Source organism: Amblyraja radiata, chromosome 7 (assembly GCF_010909765.2).
Source record: "Amblyraja radiata isolate CabotCenter1 chromosome 7, sAmbRad1.1.pri, whole genome shotgun sequence".
Taxonomy (NCBI): Eukaryota; Metazoa; Chordata; class Chondrichthyes; order Rajiformes; family Rajidae; genus Amblyraja; species Amblyraja radiata.
Window position 1 is genome coordinate 59,992,736 of NC_045962.1, and position 15,963 is coordinate 60,008,698.

Sequence of the window (15,963 nt, forward strand, 5' to 3'; positions counted from 1 at the left end):
TGCTTTTCATGGGTGAATGCAACTCAGTTTAATTTTTTTAATAAAATAATTTGTAGGGTCTTGTAATTCAAACCAATCAGTGTGATAACCATTAATTACTTTCTTCGTTTAGTTAGTTGCATACTTGAATTCTAAATTTGGGTTCTAAATTTAAAAAGAACATGATTGAACACAGAACAGTACAGCACAAGAACAGGCCCTTCAACCCGCAATGTTTGTAGTGAACATGATGCCGAGACCATCTACCTGCACACCTCCCATATCCCACTATACCCTGAATATCCATATTTCTATCCAGAAGTATTTTAAATGCCACAAACATATATTTTTCAACCATCATCCCCAGCAGCACTTTCCGGGCACAAAGCACCCTCTGTGTAAAAAAAGGCATTGGATCTGATCAAAATTGGTCCGGCAATGACTTTTGAACTGCACTGGGATACTGAGAAGATCAAATGGCAAATGAGTGGCTTCATTCACAATGGGCCTTTTGCTGAATTTAGCTTAGGATTTAGATGACCATGGGGTGTGATGGTGGGGGGAAGTTGAGCAAAGTAGGTTTTTTTCTAACTTTAATCCCTTTTTTTGAAGAAGTCCAATTTCTCATCCATATTTATAAGATTGAACATAACATTCAAAGGAGAGGAGGTTGTTTACTACTGAACCCTGCTCCAGAGCTCCAGAATTTGTTGGATAAGGTTGGCATACCTTCATTGATACGCATTGGTACGCATTGGAGCATTGAAGCAGCTGGCCAGCTTTGGAGGGATCACTGCATCTGTAAATGGATAAAAGTTGCAACAGCAATCGCTGTCACCTTGCTCAATGTGATTCCCGGTCCAGTCCCTATCTTGATCTAAAAAATTAGTGGAACCCTGGTGGTACAGAGATCGACTTCAAAGTCAAGCCGCCAGTTTTTTCCCCTTTGCTGTAAGCCTTTAATATTGTTCATTGAATGCACCATAATATATATTTTTTAAACTATGATTTTCTATTTGTGGCTCAAAAAGACAAACTGGAGCAATGTTTTATATCCTCTGGTAATGCACTGGTAATGAATGTGTGAAATTCCTTTGCCATTTACACAGCATGCAATTAGTGGAGATGTGATAGGTATAGGGATAGGCACAGTGTTCATAGTGATATGACAGAATAATAGGGCCATAATGCAATAGGACAATATTAAAAAATGTTTTATACTTGCCCAGGATACATGTGTCAAAATGGAAAAAGCCTTTAAGAATACAGTCAGAGAAACTCAGTGGGTGGGGCAGCAACTATGGAGTGAAGGAAATAGGCAACGTTTCAGGTCAACCCAAAACTTTGCCTATTTCCTTCGCTCCAGAGATGCTGCCTCACCCGCTGAGTTTCTCCAGCATTTTTGTCTACCTTCGATTTTCCAGCATCGGCAGTTCCTTCTTAAACAAGAATACAGTCTGCACTGCTTCTTAGATCAAAATGTATCTGATGCAACATAGAATGAAGCATTGCTCTAGTTTATTCTGGAAATAGAGTGGGGTTGATGTCAGACCAGGAAAACAATTGGAAAACAGTGACTACAGAAGAGTTTGGTTCAATATAAGAACAGAAAAGGATAATTAAGAGTAAAAGATAAGGCTGCAGGACTGGGGGAAAAAGGCAAGTTCAGCAAGATAAAAAAGCAACAGACCTTAATTAAGTGAGTGAAAATGTTAGCAAACAGGTCAACAAAACAGCAGTGGCAAAACATAAAATCCGAAATGGATGAAGTACACAGTAAATAGATTCCTGTACATTGAAAATAATAGGTAAGAGAAAATGGACCTCCACTGGTAAAAAGGGATTAAAACTAAATGGAAGTTCTTAGTCGTTCGGAGAGGTAAACACCAATATAAATTAGCAACACTTCAATTAAAAGTCAGCAAGGAAGAGTTGGCTCTGGGTATCTGTTAATGTTCACATGCATATTGAACCCAGAAAACCAGTAAAAGCTGATCAATTCCTTCGAAAGAACTAACAACTCAGATGCAGTCCAGAATGCATGTGTGACATGTGAAGACATGAAGTCCAGGAATGACTAGGTCAACCTATGATGAGCGTTTGTCAGCACTTGGCCTGTACTCATTGAAGTTTAGAAGAATGAGGGGTGACCTCATTGAAACATACCGAATACTGAAAGGCTTGGATAGAGTGGATGTGGAGAGGATGTTTCCACTAGTGGGAGAGTCCAGGACTAGAGGTCATAGCCTCAGAATTAAAGGACTTTCCTTTAGGAAGGAGATGAGAAGGAATTTCTTTAGTCAGAGGGTGGTCTCTCTTACTCTTAAGCCCTTAGCTCCTCTAGGGAGTATAGGCAATTGACAAATGTCCTCCACCTCACTAGGTTGTTGGCAGTTCTTTCGAGATCTCCCCAGTTGAGCCCACTCTCAGACATATCTGTCTGGACATCTCTTCTCCAGCTGTTCCTGGGGCGACCTCTTTTCCTTTTTCCTTGCGGGTTTCCATTTCAGGGCTTGCTGGGTGATGTTTGTGGCAGGTTTCCTGAGGGTGTGTCCAATCCAACTACATTTTCTCCTTCGAATTTGTAAGTCAATGGGCTCCTGGCTTGTTCTTTTCCACAGGTCCACATTGCTTACTTTGTCTCTCCACCAGATGTATTCTCCTAAGGCAGGTGTTAATGAATGTTTGCAGCCTGTTTGTAGTGTGTTTTGTTGTTTTCCATGTCTCTCATCCATACAGTATCACCTGTCTCACATTTGTGTTCCTGAGGGCAATGGCATGGCGGCTAATGAATATCTTCCAAAAGTGGGAAGAGTGGCGGGTAAATATGGACTTGTAAAGCTCAAAGCTCAACTATCATTACTGAAGAAACTCATGAAAAAATTTGAATGTTGAAGATTCGAATGGTTTATGAAAATGAGCTGATAATAAAACATGTTTTGTCACATCTAAATAAGTAAAGATTATAGAAGGCAGAACCATTCAGTTCTGAAGGAAACTGGTAGATGTCAAGGACCCCCAGATCCCGTTGTACTTCCCCTTTTCCCAACTTGACTTAAGTTGTTGAAAGAAATCCGAGAAAGATGGTAACACTGCAATTTCAAATTTATCTTTAAAATGTAAATGGTATTTGGACATAGGAAGCAGCCAATATGCCATTTTGGTTCACATAGGAAGAGGATGCACTAAGTGATGAGCATTCATTAATCAATGGCATTGAGCATGAATTTGGTAAGGATGGGTCATGCGTGACACTCTTTGAAAAATAGGAGAGGTAAAGGGCCTGTCCCAGTTGGGCGACCAAATTGGTGAGTTAAAAAGAGTGTCCTCCACCTTCCAGCTCGAGGGCATTCGCCTGGAATGCCTCCAGATGAATCGACCATCCGCGTTGAAACCGCAAGCTGGATCAACCCATCCACGTTGAAACCGTGGGCTGCATTGACCGACCGTACACACACACACATCGCGAAGGTGGGGGCCAGGGAAAGCGGAGGAGCGCAGTCTGCAGGATGAAGATGAAGGTAAAACAGCTGCACAGTAACGGTAAGTCCTTTAGCGAGCAAAGGGGGAGGCGGGGGGGGGAGAGAAGGGGAGAGAAGGAGAGAGAAGGGGAGGAGAAAGAGAGAGAATGAGAGAGAAGGAGAGAGAAGGAGAGAGAAGGAGAGAGAAGGAGAGAGAAGGAGAGAGAATGGGGGGAGAAGGGGAGAGAAGAGGGGGAGAAGGACTGGAGACACTTTTAAGAAGTTTAATAAAGTTTAGCGGACATTTTACCTTCCTTGCTCCTGAAACTCCAATGAACCAATCAAAATGCTCGGTCAGCGAAGGAGATTGCCTACTGCTGCCTTCGAGTGACTGTAAGTAAAGAGTGACCCCACTCCACTGCACTACGAGTTTAAAAGACCCATGCCGACCAAATTTTACTCGTGGAAAATTTTTCAATACGCTGAAAATGTTTCTGCGACCTGAGGCCACGAGTATTCGGGAACTTCCCTTGAGCATGAAGGAGAGTTCCAGTGACCTCATAGGACCTCCTAGGACCTCGTGTCGACAATGCTGCGAGTTTGAGTCAAGGGAAAACTCTTCTAAACTCGCAGATTAGGTCGCCGCAGTGGGACAGCCCCTTAAGGACAAAGCAGTAGATTCAGAGAATTTGATAAGATGCCTACCATTCAAGAAATTTCTGCTTTCAAATGCAGAAAAGTTCAATTGCATAGCATATATGGCAATGTATAACTATGGCTAGAAGTTTATTGACATATTAAAAATTGAAGAATTAGGAGGGTTGATCAAACTGTAGTTTATTAGTATACCTTGAGGTAGATGTGAACAATAACTTAGATATGTAATACCGAAGTATGCTGACAAAAGCAAGATTTGTCAAACAATGAAGATTAAAAACTTAAGAAGGATATAGGAATGTTAGTGCAATAGAGATTAAGATGCAAATTACTTTGGATAAGTGTGAGAAAATATCTTCGGATGCAAAAGTAAAGAATGAGGATAATTAAAGATCAACGATTAAAAAAATATCTACATCTGAATATGACAGCAACATTTAAGAGTGAATGATACGCTATGAATGCAGACTGTGAAACATTTTAATATTAACATTTAATATGATTGAATTTTGGAGATGAGTTAATTAATATAAATAAATCTGGGTTAAATCTGAATATACAGTAGTTACTGCACAAGCTCACTGTCTAAAATGGCAATAGAAGCTGAACCCTTCAATGGAAGCAATACTTGCAGGTGTACTTGAACACCCAGGACTTCCAGCGATGGATTTGATTGAGGATCTTTTTTTAAACAGGTATGGGGACATCTGCCAAATGGTCACCTTCTGTACCCTAAACCTTTTTTTAATGATTTTGTACATATATACCCTGAAAATAATGTAAAGTTGAGGGAAAAAGAGCAAAGAGTTTGGCGGAAGTACAGCAGTTAAGTTGTTGGACTCATAATCCACAAGTTTGGACTAACAATGCAGAGACCAGAGTGAAAATTCCATAATAAAATATCAATTCATATTAATAACCAGCAATTATAGATTGCGAGCTATTGTAATGATGACACAAAACTGTTGAACTGTCCTGAGAATCCATTTAGATTATAAACATCATGTGGAGGAGGAGGATATCTAACATCTTACACGATTCCTGAGCCATCAATGTTGTTGACTTAAAAAGGCCAAGCAACAACCCACTGTGTTGTATTACAACCACAACATTAAAACAGGAAAAGAACAAACCAGATGAACTGTCCAGCTTTGACCTAGGCACTGAATCTGGGGTTCCCAATAGTCGTTCCCAAGCCAGTTGACCGTACAAAGTTCTCCTAACAAACATTTGGAGATGGGTGTCTAAATCAGGAGAATTGTCCTGCAAAAATGTTCAAACAACAACCTTATATAATCATAATCACTGAATCCACTTTACAGACAACATGCTAAACTCTGCTATAACAATCCTTGAGAAAATATTGCCCACTGAAGCCTACCAAATATAATAAAATGGTATAAGGTGGGAAGGAATAGCAATCAACATTGAATCCAAACCTTTTGTTATCCTCAACTAATGAATCAGGGTTCCTCCATTTTGAACAACACTTGGAAGAAGTACTGGAAGTATCATGAATAAAGAATGTACACTTGCAGGGAGAATTAAACATCTACCAGCAAAAGTGGTATCGTAGCACCTATACTGAAAAAAATGTTGAAGTTCTAAAGGATGTAGCTAGTAGATTGAGTCTAGTGCATGAAACATAAACCTACCTGACCTCACCCTTATGTGGCAGATATATCTGTCCCAGGAAACAGTGTCCTGGACATACCAAATATGAAATGACAATCTAATAAAGCTGCAGCATTGATGTACATGCATACTGAATAGCATTACCAAACCTAGCTGAATTTATAAGCATTGGATTAAATCAAAGTACTGGAATCCAATACTGGATAGACCCAAGGATACGGGACTTGACAAAATCACCTATAGTGTGGTGGACCCGGCCACACCTCTATCAAGAGTCTGAAGAAGGGTCTCAACCTGAAACATCACTCATTCCTTCTCTCCAGAGATGCTGCCAGTCCCGCTGAGTTACTCCAGCATTTTGTGTCATACCTCTAGTAAGCTGTTCATATGCAGATATAATGTTGGCAGTTATTTAGCAATTTGCAAATATTGTTCAAGCATGTCCTGTTGACAAAAATCATTGTAAATCTAATCCAGTTAATTACAGTGCGATCAATCGCCACTTAATCACTGACAATTTGCTCACTGATTCCAATTTTGAGTTTTACCATGACCACTTTGTTTTTTTCATCATTACAGCCTTGGTCCAAATAAATGAATTTCAGAGGCAAGATGCAAGTGGCTCCCTTTAAAAACATCCCAGTGTTTAAAGAACAAAGGAGACTGAAATACAATTATTCCTGTCCAAGGACATCATTGCAGAGGTTCTTCAGGGCAGTATCCTTGGCTTGGCCATCTTCAGCTACTTCATCAATGACCTTCCTTCGCAAGCTGCGAAGAATGAATGTTTGCTTTTGATTGCACACCATTCACTTCTATTTATTACACCTCAAAATATAAAGCAATTTACAACTTTATTCAGTGATGTTCAATGATGGGCTGATCAGTGCCACTAAAGTGCCAAACAATGGCTATCTACCTGTCTCCTTCCACCTATATCCTCCCCTCAGGTCAGGTAGGTTTATTTCTCACGATCATTCATGCATTCCACTACCCTCGCCTTCAATATTGTGGGATCACTCTCCACCAGACTAAAATGAAACCAGCCATATAACCACTGTAGTTATACATGTAACTCAGACCCCAAGTATCCACTGGTTGTCACTCTTACTTGACATCCCATGATAATGCCACCATTTATATGGCATGAATTAGCTCTGTGATAAATTATTATATACTTGCTATGTATGTATTCCCAACAATACAATCCAGGAAAAAGCAGCACACTTGATTAACACCCTGTTTACCACCCCTCTTCTTCTTTCGTGTCCATCATCTATGTTTCAAATGTTTGGCGACGCTCTTGCACAGTGGACAGACTACTCGTCTGCCACCGCTAGATCTTCCAGGCAGCATTGTTCCCCAAGAAGTGGGCATCTTAGTAGGTGTGGCATAGATTGTACAGATGTTCCACCCAAAGTATTCATTTTCACAAACAATGGCATGCAACTGTGAGAACATGCACCACTGTTAGTATTTAAGAAGGAACTGCAGAAGCTGGAAAATCGAAGGTACACAAAAATGCTGGAGAAACTCAGCGGGTGCAGCAGCATCGATGGAACAGGGTTGAAGAAGGGTTTTGGCCCGAAACGTTGCCTATTTCCTTCGCTCCATAGATGCTGCTGCACCCGCTGAGTTTCTCCAGCATTTTTGTGTACCCACCACTGTTAGTATTTGTACTCTGACAGCACCTCCCAAAAACTATGATCTCCACCTCACCAGACAAGGGCTTTGATTGCATGGGAGCACGGCCACCGGAATGTTACTCTACATGTTATATTCTTCACAATACTGAATTATATAACTGTTCCTTCATCATTTATGAATCTAATTCCTGGACCTCCTTCCCCAATAGCATTGAAAGAAAGCTTTCACCAGAAGAATGACAGGGTTCTGGATTTGCCATTAAATGTTGGCATTTCCATCAAAATTCAAATCTCCAAAAACAAATAAATAAATAAGAAAGCTCCATAAATACAGAAAGTGAATGTCAATTAGGCCTATGTTTAGAAGAGCACAGGCGAATAAAGACGAAATAAAGGAATTGTTTCCGAATGACTGGAGAGTGCAGAATCAGGAAGGACAGACTCAAGATACGGGCAAGCCATTTGAAACTAAAATCAGGAGAAATTTCTTCATCTGGAGCTAGTGCTGGTTGAATTCTCTATGATAGAAGGCAGTGCAGTCCAAGTCATTAGATATGGCTGGGCAGCATGATGGTGCACCAGTAGAGTTGCTGCCTTACAGCGCCAGAGATCTAAGTTTGATCCTGACTACGGTGCTGTCCATATGGAATTTGTATGTTGTCCCTATGACCGGAGCGGATTTTCTCCGGGTCCTCCCGTTTCCTCCCACATTCCAAAGACATACAGGTCTGTAGGCTAATTGGCTTGGTAAAATTGTAAATTGTTCCTCTTGCTGACCTCTTCAAAAACCTTTTTCAGATTCATGAGACATGATTTGCCTTGCCGTAAGACATACTGACTGTCCCTAATCAGTGTGTATGAAGGAAATGCAGATGCTGGTTTAAACCAAAGATAAGTACAAAAAGCTGTTGTAACTCAGCAGGACAAGCAGCATCTCTGGAGAGAAGGAATGGGTGATATTTTGGGTCGAGACCCTTGAAGAATGGTCTCGACCCGAAACGCCACCCATTCCTTCTCTCCAGAGATGCTGCCTGTCCCGCTGAGTTACTCCAGTTTTTGTGTCTATCTCTAATCAGTCCCTGCTTATCCAAATGCTAGCGGATCCTGTCTCAAAAATCTCTTCCAACAACATCCACATCACTGACATCAGACTCACCGACCTGCAGTTCCCTGGCTTGTCCTAGCTGAGCTTCTTAAATAACAATATAATATCAGCCACTCTCCAGTTTTCTGGAACTTCATCGATGAAATATGATGTAATATGATGCAAATATCTCTGCAAAGACCTCTGCAATTTTTCCTCAGCTTCCCACAAGGTTGAAGGATGCACATGGTCAGGCCCTGGGGTTTAATCCACCTCAATGTTCTATTTGCCTCATACAAAAGAATGACCCAGAATCATTTGGGCCATTTATTACAGTGAACTGGGTGATTACATTGAACTCGGTGATCCCTGTCAAATTTGCAAGCCATAAGTTCTTTCATGGTGAGAAGGTAATTATTACAACAGACAGGGTGGAAGAATAACTGCTAAAATGTCTATTTTATTGATGTGGCATGTACTTCACGATATGTAGCAACTACAAATAATTTTTTATGACACAAATAAGTTAATACATTTTGAACCTATTGCATTTTTCCAACTGAGTTTCTTCTTCACTGCAAAGATAGAGAATGAGATGTCGTTCCTGCAATATATGTCAGCGAGCTGTATAAGAACAGTCTGCCCATGACTTTATACTTTGTGTAAAACATAACCCCCCCCAGGTAGAATAAAAGTCACTACTGTCATGTTTTGAAAAATTGGATGTGACTCAGAGTTGAATATTTGAGATTATTTGTTGTTATGTATGCAATCCATATTTGTTTAGTTGTTGTTGCAAGTGAATATCTTCATCATCATTTTTTAATATGCTTTTTATTTTCATTCTGCCATGTGCTCAAGAATTCCAAATGGTTGAATGGATTTGAAGGCAATTATTTAATCTTTTACCTCCATCATTTCCAGAAATAAGCTACACATTGCAATAAACCTTTGGATCTTTTGGTAAGTATGCATGAATGTAAATTCTTTCCGTTGTTTTTGTTTCAAAGTTGGAATTAAGTTAGTTAATGTGCGTACTAAATTTGTGAAACTATCATTCTATAATAAACTGGAACTTCATTAACTGGTTTGCAGTAGCACAATAATCTTTTTCAAATATATCCAAAAGATGTAAACCATGATGAGGATTAATAAAACTATGCAATACTTACATTACTGTCCCAATTTTACTGTTTTTGCCAGATACTAATTACATTTACATTTGCACGCAGAATTTTTGTAAAGGTTTGCAATAGGCTTGGTGTAGATCAGTGTCACTCATACTGTGGCTCCGCCCACAGGCTTATTAGCGAGCACTAGTAGTGGTAGTAGTATGCATGTATAAAATAAGCACCTTGTGTTTCCTCTGCAGAGTTGCTAATAAATGACTATGGATTCTAATCATTATGTGCGAGTGATCATTTCCAACATAGAAACATAGAAAATAGGTGCAGGAGTAGGCCATTTGGCCCTTCGAGCCTGCACCGCCATTCAATATGATCATGGCTGATCATCCAACTCAGTATCCTGTACCGGCTTTCTCTCCATACCCCCTGATCCCTTTAGCCACAAGGGCCACATCTAACTCCCTCTTAAATATAGCCAATGAACTGGCCTCAACTACATTCTGTCAGAAGTGGGATACGAACCCATGCCTCCATTTGGAGACCAGATTTACACGATCACGCCTCCATTTGGAGACCAGATTTACACGATCACGCCTCCATTTGCTCCATTTGGCGCATAGTGGAAGAGATTGCAGCGCAGCTGGGCGAGGCGACTGTATTCACAGTACTAGATGCCAAGAGTTCATTCTGGCAGATTGCCCTGGATCACAACGCCTCCAAATGAACTACCTTCAGCACAACCTTTGGACGGTACAAATTTCTTCGTATGCCATTCGGCAAACCTCTGCTGGTGAAGTATTTCAACACACTCTGGAACAATTGTTTGCAGGCTACCCATGCTCCATCGTAGATGATGATATCCTTGTTGCTGGACAAACTATTCAAGAACACAACGCAAATTTAATAAAGGTTCTGGACTGCGCAAAATAAATCATCCTCAAGTTTTTCATTTTTTTTTAAATTTTATTTTATTAGAAGTAAGTACAATCATATGGCACCAAAGTGCCTAATATATATTTTAATAATACATTTTATGTACAGCTTCTTTTTTTGTTGTTGTTATATTAAAGAAAGATTAGAATAAGAAAAATAAGTTAGATAGTAACTGATAGAAAGACGTGAGATATAGTGTGTGAAGAAAAAGAAAAAAGACGAATGAGTGAAGAAAGTTGGGAAAAAGAAAATAGAAAAAAGAGAATAAAACATAAAAATCATCCTCAAGTTTAACCCTCTAAAGTCCAAATTCAGAGTAAATGAGGTGAACTATGTAGGCCATGTGTTCACTAAAGACGGCCTCAATGCCGATCCATCGAAAACCATTGCTATCAATGAGTTACCAGCACCCACAGTCGTGCTCAGCCTGCAAAGATTCCTTGGCATGGTAAACTACTTGTGGAAATGTATTCCAAACTTCAGTGAAATATCGGCCTCATTGCCAGCTGACCCATAAAGGCACTGTTTGGGCCTGGCTTGAGCAACAGCAGAGGGCGTTTGACACTCTTAAGCAGCAGATGTCTTGTGCCCCCACTCTTGCCTACTTTGATACTAAATTACCGGTCATACTGACTTGTGACGCCTCAGAGTACGGTTTAGGAGCAGCATGGTAACGGCAACAGGCCTGTTGCCTTTGCTTCGCGCAACATGACTGACATGGAACAACGCTACGCCCAGATTGAAAAGGAGCTGCTAGCGGTCGTTTTCGCATGCAAGAAGTTTAATTACTTTATCTTCGGGAACATGGTCACGATTGAAACTGACCACCAACCCCTGATCAGCATCTTGAACAAACCAATACACGCCTCTCCAGGACGCCTTCAACGGATGTTGCTCCAGCTTCAGAACTATGACATTGTTCTGACCTACAAATGTGGCAAGGACATGCACCTGGCTGACACCATCTCGCTTGCTCCTCGAAAGACCTGTGAGGGTTCACCCTCACAAGATGACAGTTTTGTGGTAATGACTGTTTCCTTTATTCCCTCATCCTGCTTGGAGGAACTGGTAGCTCAAACTGCTGCTGACGATACCTTACGATTGCTCTTCTCCGTCATTAAGTGCGGTTGGCCTGACAAGCAATACAATCTACCACTTCCAGTTCGGCCCTTCTTTGCCATTTGTGATGAACTGGTACTACAACTGGTACTGGTATCGTAAAAGACTGTAGTTCCTGTCTCTCCACACAGCAAGTATTTTGAAGCTGTCCAATGCGGGACACCCAGGCACCGAAGCAACTGTCCTTTGAACAAAAGACATGTTTTACTGGCCTGGCATGGCCGATTACATTCACAAGAAAGTGGAATTCTGTGCAGTGTGCAATAGTTTGGCACCACATCAAAAAAAGCAACCACTTCTCTCACACCCGGTTCCTGCCCTTCCGTGGTCCAGTGGCGACTGGCATATTTGAGTGGCGTGGCAAACAATACCTGGTTCTTGTCGACTCGTATTCTGGTTGGTTTGACATAGATGTCCGTAGTAGCCCCACTTCTCATGGGATAGTTCAGAAGCTGGCACGCCATTTCTCAGACCACGGAGCTCCATGTCAACTACTATCTGATAATGGCAGTCAATTTACCAGCCAGTACTTCAAAGACTTTGCTGCACGCTGGGGTTTTCATCAAATCACCAGCAGCCCTGAATATCCTCAGTCGAATGGGCTGGCTGAACGCGCCGTCAGGAGTGCCAAACAATTAATGGAACGGACTCACAGGGCAAAATCAGATGTGTACCTGGACCTGCTTAACCTGTGCAATTGCACCCGCGACTCTATATTGGGTTCACCCGCTTACCGTGTGATGTCATGGCAGACCCAAGCCACATTGCCTGTGGCGAAGCAAGCACTAGTTCCGCAAGTGGTCCCACCATCAGAGGTCCAGTCCAGACTACAACTAAAGCGCGACATTCAGAAAGGGTGGTATGACAAAACGAGCAGACCACTTCCGCCACTAGCCGAGGGGCAAGTGGTGCGTCTGCAAACCGACAAAGGTCACGACCGCATTGGCGTAATTTTAGGAACTGCCTCCGAGCCACGTTCATATTTGGTCAATGCCGCTGGCGGCACCTACAGACATAATAGGCAACATATCCTGCCTGTGAATGAGCCAGCACCACCTCCGTACTATCCTGACCGCACAAGTGTACTTCCATCCACATCCAGTGGCATTGGCCCGACTGCACCAGCACAACCTGTTTCTGATCCGGTTACTTTGCCGATGGCAACGCCGCCTCCACCTGTGCCAAAGTCTCCTGCTTCGTCCCCGGGAGTGCCGTTTCAATCTCCGACACCTGTTTCACCACCAATCGTGTCCCGAGTGACGGGAGAGGATGGACTGTACCATGCGAGTGCTGGTTGTGTTTCCTCTGCAGAGTTGCTAATAAAATACTATGGATTCTAATCACTATGTGTGAGTCTGATCATTTCCAACACTTGGTGACAAATTAAAATGAACCAAAGAACGCACATTCGATAGCATACATAGAATCGCAATGAAATGCAACATAGAATGATTAATTTAACATTAAATTATGTACAGCAAACAAAATTAAGAGAGGGAAAGAAGATGTGTGAGAGGTAAAAGGAAAAGACAGAAATTAAAGAACTGAATCTGAAGGAGTGAGGAGCAAAGAAAGTGGTGATAATTAGGACATCATGTTGTTTCCTTTGGACTGGCACTTGAATGAGCAAGATATGATGGCACAGCGGTAGAGCTGCTGCCGCACAGTGCCAGAGTGCTGGGTTTGATTCTGACTTTGGGTGCCGTCTGTGCGGAGTTTGCACGTTCTCCCTGTGAAACCCATGGGTTTCTTCCTGGTGCTCCGGTTTCCTCCCACATCCCAAAGACATGCAGGTTTGTAGGTTAATTAACCTCTGTAAATTGCCCGTAGTGTGTAGGATGAGAAGGTTGGATAACGTTGAACTAGTGTGAATGGGTCATCGATGGTCAACGTGGATTCAGTAGGCCAAAGGACCTTTCCATGCTGCAGCTCTAAACTAAACTAAACATCTTCTTTTTCCACTCTTGAACAAATTGCCCAACTGGTACATACCAACTACATAGATATTACCTATTGGATTCCGTTGCATGTCTCTTGGATGGTACCTGTACAAAGAAGCAAGACTGCTCAAATGGTAGCCCCCTGATGTTCATCTGCTCCGTTGCACATGGGGAGTTGCAGTGCAATTGGTCATAGAGTGATAGAGTGATACAGTGTGGAAACAGGCCCTTCGGCCCAACTTGCCCACACCAGCCAACAATGTGCCAGCTACACTAGTCCCACTTGCCTGCACTTGGTCCATATCCATCCAAATCTGTCCTATCCATGTACCTGTCCAACTGTTTCTTAAATGATGGGGTAGTCCCAGCCTCAACTACCTCATTTGGCAGCTTGTTCCATACACCCACGACACTTTGTGTGAAAATGTTACCCCTCGGATTCCTATTAAATCTTTTCCCCTTCACCTTGAACCTATGTCCTCTGGTCCTTCATTCCCCCTCCCTGGGCAAGATACTCTGTGCATCTACCCGATCTATTCCTCTCATGATTTTGGAAACCTCTATAAGATCCCCCCTTATCCTCCTACGCTCCATGGAATAGAGTCCCAGCCTACTCAAACTTTCCATATAGCTCATACCCTCTAGACCTGGCAACACCCTCGTAAATCTTTTCTGAACCCTTTCAAGATTGACAATATCTTTCCTATAACATGGTGCCCAGAACTGAGCATAATATTCTAAATGCGGTCTCACAAACGTCTTATACAACTGCAACATGACCTCCCAACTTCTACACTCAATACTCTGACTGATGTAGACCAGTGCCAAAAGCCTTTTTGACCACCTCATCTACCTGCTACTCAACCTTCAAGGAACCATGCACCTGTACTCCTAGATCCCTCTGCTCTACAACACAACCCAGCAGCCTACCATTTGCTGTGTATATCCTGCTCTTGTTCGACGTCCAAAAATGCAACACCTCATACTTCTCTGTATTAAATTCCATTAACAATTCCTCCGCCCACCTGGCCAATCGATCCAGAGCATGCTGCAATCTTTAACAACTATCTTCACTATCTGCAAAGCCACTCAATTTTGTATCATCAACAAACTTGCTAATCTTGCCCTGTTTGTTCTCATCCAAATCATTGATGTAGATCACAAACAGAAATAGGCCCAGCACCGAACCCTGAGGCATACCACTGGTCACAGGCCTCCAGTCCAAGAAGCAACCTTCCACCATCACCCTCTTCTTTCTTCCATGGAGCCAATTTGCTATCCATTCAGCTATATCCCCATGCGATCTAACCTTCCAGAGTAGCCTACCATGGGGGACCTTGTCATATGCCTTACTAAAATCCATGTACACAACATCTACAGCTCTGCCCTCATCGAACGTTTTGGGCAAGTCTTCAAAAAAATCAATCAGATTTGTGAGACACAACCTCCCACATACAAAACCATGCTGACTATCCCTAATCAGCCCTTGCCGATCCAAATGCCTGTATAACCTATCCCTCAGAATACTCTAGTAATTTTCCAACTACAGATGTTACGCTCACCGGCCTATTGTTTCCAGCATTTTCCCTGCAGCCCTTCTTGAAAAGAGGCACAACATTTGTCACCCTCCAGTCTTCCGGCACCTGTATTTAACGACGACTCGTAAATTTCAACCAGGGCTCCCACAATTTCCTCTCTAGTTTCCCGCAACGGCCTTGGATATATCTGATCAGGCCCTGGAGATTTGTCTACCTTCATACACGACAGTACCTTCAGTACTTCTTCGTCGATAACACTGACTGCTCTCAAGACACTTCCATTGACTGCCCCAAGTTCTTCCGTCCAACTCTCTTTCCTCTCGGTAAATACAAAGGAGGAATACTCATTGAGGACCTTGCCCATCTCTTGTGACACCACACAGAGGTGACCGCTTTGAACCCTGAGAGGTCCCACTCTCTCTCTAGTTACCCTTTTCCCCCTTATGTATTTATAAAATCTTTTGGGATTGTCCATAATGCTACCCGCTGGAGCTACAGTTTCTCCTGGCCCCTTTTTGCCCTTCTGATCTCCTTTTTCAGTTTACTCCTTAGTTCCCGAAACTCCTCCAGGGATGCACTTGATCCCAGCTGCCTATACCTGTCCCACGCATCCTTCTTGTATTTGACCACACCTCAATTTCTCACGTCAGCTAAGCTTCCTTACGTTTGCCTGCTTTGCCCTGTAACGGGGGTGTACAGTACATATCCTGAGCTTTCGTGAGCACACTTTTAAAAGCATCCCACTTGGCCGATGTTCCTTTCCCCTCAAATAACCTGCTCCAGTCAATTTGAGCGAGACCTTCCCTCACACCCTCAAATTTGGCCTTACCCCAGTTGAGCATTT

At 42.3% G+C, this 15,963-nt stretch overlaps 1 protein-coding gene and 1 long non-coding RNA gene across 10 annotated transcripts in view; one reads left to right on the forward strand and one right to left on the reverse strand.

Moving 5' to 3' along the window:
* The window catches only part of LOC116975485, a 40,975-nt gene extending 31,551 nt beyond the window's left edge, over positions 1-9,424 (forward strand). The window contains exon 3 of the long non-coding RNA XR_004412633.1: positions 9,324-9,424. This is a non-coding gene — a long non-coding RNA (uncharacterized LOC116975485). The remainder of the gene's footprint in view (positions 1-9,323) is intronic.
* nckap5 (NCK associated protein 5) overlaps positions 1-15,963 on the reverse strand; it is a 486,547-nt gene that overhangs the window by 170,609 nt on the left and 299,975 nt on the right. The gene's annotated exons all lie outside the window — the stretch shown is intronic.